This window comes from Helicoverpa zea, chromosome 2, assembly GCF_022581195.2.
Source record: "Helicoverpa zea isolate HzStark_Cry1AcR chromosome 2, ilHelZeax1.1, whole genome shotgun sequence".
In the NCBI taxonomy this organism is placed as follows: domain Eukaryota; kingdom Metazoa; phylum Arthropoda; class Insecta; order Lepidoptera; family Noctuidae; genus Helicoverpa; species Helicoverpa zea.
In genome coordinates, this window is record NC_061453.1 from 7,261,519 (window position 1) to 7,266,118 (window position 4,600).

A 4,600-nucleotide genomic window follows, 5' to 3' on the forward strand; every position below is an offset into this window, starting at 1 on the left:
TGTCACTATGCGATTTTAATCAATGGATTTTGAACACATTAAAATCACGTGACGGTAATATATTAGGCAATATATTTTGATAATCAGATAATATGAAACCTGTGTTTTCCTCAGCTTTCATCCGCAACATATTATTAAGTACTTTATTATAGAGATAGATCTAGCGAAGCGGTAAGATTTATTCAAGATCCAAATCATTATGAATTTGAAGAGGGTCTGTATAACAAGTAAATTATAAAATTAGTTCCGGCATTTCCTGGCTAAAGAGAAGGTGATTAAAAATCCTCGATTCATCTTCTTTAGCTTTTACACATGTGTAGTAATAGGTAGAATAGGGATTTACCTATCTGTTGCACAATGAATATTATAAATGTTATCATATCGTTATTGTACGATTACATCATTCTGTAGGTACAAACAAAATAAAACATTGGATATAATCCGATTAGAAATATTATGCATTAAGTGGGTGGAACAGTGGGCCTAGCATTACATAGCAAAATGTTATTTATAAATCAATTAAAAACATAATCACGTTACCAGTTAAAGCCAATACACTTTGATCAAAGTGTAAAGTACACAGTTCGTGACGTTTACGTACACACATTAAAAATGAATGAAATGAAATACGAAATAAACTGAAATGAAATACGTTTATTCACGCGTGTGAAACAGTGCCTTTAAAAAATAGAAATAAAAAAGGAGAATTACAATTAGAAATACAATAACGGGAAATATGTGTCACACCCCACGTGAAACGGCCCTCGCTCATCATAATGCTGAGACCCTATGCGGGACAAAAGCTTCTGCGCTGATTTTCAGCGAGAGCGGAAAATCAAGCCGTTAATTGAATAAGTTTATATTTACCACTTTTTACATATTTTCATAATAAAATAGCTAACCTTCATACCCTTCATCCACGGAGACAATTAAAGTAATCCATCGTGTATTTCACAGTTAATATAAACACAAACAAATACATACACAATCATTCGATTTATGATCCAATTACTGACCAATTAATTAAAAGAAAATTGCAATCCGAACTTTACCAATCACATTTTATTATCCGTAGTTTGAGGTAAACAAGCCAGTAACTCATACCTGTGTAATTACCTTTTGTTACCCACTTCCTAAAGTAAATAGCTCTGACGCGAATTGCAGTGTCTGATAGCAAATTAATCTCGTGTTTGTACTAAAAGTCCACACATATTGGATTAATATCGGCTGTGTGAATTTTATGCAACTAGATATAAATAATAAATATAAGAAAAACGAGTAACTTTTCTTCATTTCGCCTATAGGTACTAAGACGAAGTCGTAAACGTATTTGTTCTCCGATCGCTCTAGTATTTTAGGCTCCGGAAGTACTCAACCAATTTGAATAATTCTGATTCTGATTTACTGTTAGAATGCTTAATTATCTACGCTGAACATGGACTATGTTTTATCCGGGTACCATAAGTAGTATCCCGGGACGCGGGCGAAACCGCATAGAACAGCTAGTCTTTAATAGAATTAGGTCTATTATTTAGGGATATTGTGCATTAATTTTATAAATAGAGATAAAAAAATCTCGCCACCTTCTGTCTGTGTGAACCTACAAAGTATAGTTAGCAAGTTGCATGCGATGCGTGCCGGCTGCCACTTTCGACTTCTACGGACGTCCTAGGCCTTCAGTGTTGCAACATGCATCAAAGTCTAACCCCTCCGTCGATGCCTTTTCGCGCACCAGCCTTGAGACTATTCGCTGAGTCAGTTTATACTTGTATGACATCATGAGCATTTTATTGCAATCAATAAATATTTGTTACGTTAAAGTCTTATCAGTTATGAACTTTTTGCTGAATCAGTTTATAATACAAAAGTGTTATTGCAGCTTCTAAGGGCATCAATATATTACTTCTCGTGTCATAATGGAAAATGTGCAATACATGATATCACGCGTGTTTTTCTAAAGGATTAAGTTTATCTTTAGGGCACTTTTTCGGAAGTTACTTTGTAAATTAAATATATGCTTCTACACTCCAGTACGAGTACATGAAAGTTTACACTGCACCATACTAAATACAGGGACAAGTATGTTCCGACAACTACTTACTTCTCCGGCTACACTGTGACGCACGTCGATCTAAAATATATTGTTGTTATTTTCATATCACTAAACACGGTCTGGACAATTAAATTTAAAATTCCCTGGCAACAAACTGCGGTATATTACAAATTCAAAATCGGAGTTCAAATGCCTCCCTTCTCCCCAAACAAACATTTCTCGCTCCCATTAGCTTCCAAATTTTGTAAACAGTATTTACTTATGTTATTTACTCTTCCGTACCCTTATGTACACAACAGAATGAAGGTCGATTAAACGTTTAATTAAAATGCACAAACCATTTGTTTTTATCTTTATACTTAATACATCGGTCTGGGCGTTATTGTGCGCGCTTCCCGAATGTGTATCGCTTTCCTGTAAACGTGTTATTTATTTCGCGAGTTTCGTACAAAGTACGTTGACATTCAGTTGACCGGCCGCTGTAAATGTAATAACAAAACCTCGCAAAAAAGAAATCAACTTTTCACGGCCCGCGGGACTAAAACATTTTAAAATTGTTGACGTTTTGAGAGCAGGGAAGCGAATTATGACGCTGAACAGGCAATTCATTTGTGGGAGAGGAGATGAACTTAAATACTATTGTTTATATTGTATTTATGTTATATATTGTGATTTATATGGAGGAGGCGTGATTATGTATCGTCACGCCCTCTTCGTTCGCTAAGTGAGCAGAAGCCCTAGTGATACGAGCAAGAGTAGCGTTAATACCGTTTCTAGTCACGTTCAGCTAACGTAATATGAGTAAAGCTACATAATATGAAGTAGTATTGTTTTGTAACTGTGTAAAAGGAAAAAGCGATAGCCAGCGAAATGATTCCGCACTTTATAAACACTTATGTAAGTTACATTCCTCAATCGCAATCATACTTTGACTTAATAATTTTATCAATCTATGATACTCGAAGATGTCCAATTTTACAGCGTCAGTATAATTTATGTTGATTGGCGTTGCTAAGTGGATCGAATGAACATAAGTATGTAAAACATTGCCCAGTAAATGGTAATTTAGAGTTATACCCTATACCCGAAGAGTCGCCGCTGTCCGGTGCGGCGTCGTTTCCTGGGCTTTGATATCCAACTGTCCCCTAATACACGGATTGTCGATAGATATTTTTTCCATTCAATTTATTATCGTAACCTTATAACTATCGCGACATCTAGTAGATTACACAAGTGGATTAGTATAATCTTAATAGAAACAGCCACATTCAACAGTGTTGATAACGGACATCACAAAAAACGTTGATACTCATTAACTGAGCGTAAAAACGCACGTAGTTTACGCATGTAATTATTATTCATAAGTTTTTGTAATTATTAAAGAATCTATAATTAACGAAATCTTTCAGGTTGGTTAGATGTCTTAGGTGCACTATACTATATTTGTACAACGAAGTAAATTGTAAAAACATCATCTTGTAAATTAATCTTGTAGAGACATCACAGAGAAATATTTCTTTAATTTGAATTATTATTCTTTAATTTCAATCAACGCAAGGGTAACTGGGTTGAGGAGGTCAGATAGGCAGTCGCTTCTTGCAAAGCACTGGTATTCCGATTAGACTGGAAGCCGACCCTAACACGGTTGGGAAAAAGGCTCGGAGGATGAATTTCAATCAAAGATGCATGTCTATTATCATTTTTAAGATTACTTTTAAATAAGTATGCACCTTCAAGAATTTCCATTATTTGAGCCACTGTCATAAGTGCGTGTCCCAGTAGGTATGTTTATGTTTTCATGAAAATCACATCAACCATGAAAAGGTTAATTTAACCAGAGCAGTAGCATTACAGTGTTTTTTTTAAAATAAGATGTACTTAAACTTTTACTTTGGTATCTACTTATTTATAGTAAGTACTTATGCCACTTTGAATCCCTAATATATAATGTAGCTACGCACAGACAAAGTCGCGGGCAAAGCGTTACTAAGTATCAGATTTGTTTCGATGTTACATAAATTGTTACCAGCTACTTCTCAAAAATACCAAATGATAAGATAAAAAAATCTTTACTTTAAAACCAATCATGTCAAATAACATCGTATGAAATGATATCATTCTGTGAAAACGGAACTCCATCTATTTATCAGTGATGAATTATATGGGAATTTTTCTTTTATGCTAAATCAAATGAAAGTATTCCTTTCCTGTTATTCTTCTTACTTTGTGCTAACGAGATAACAAGAATAATATGAAATCTAGTGAAATTATTTGAAGAGAATGTATTTGATGAACCATAAATTAGACATAAAAGAACCTTCTGCAGAGTAATCGGCAGTTAACTTCAATGAAAAAATGTCACTGCGGGCCCATTGCGTCGATGAGATGATAATTGTTAAGTCATAATCAACGTAAGTAGTAAAAGCTGTCAATTTCAACACTTGTGTATTATAGATTAAACAGTTTATAAAGATTATTACTATAATCATCATAAATAAAGATAATAATAAAGTAGAGCGTAAAGGCCTCGACTCAGTCTCGCGATAC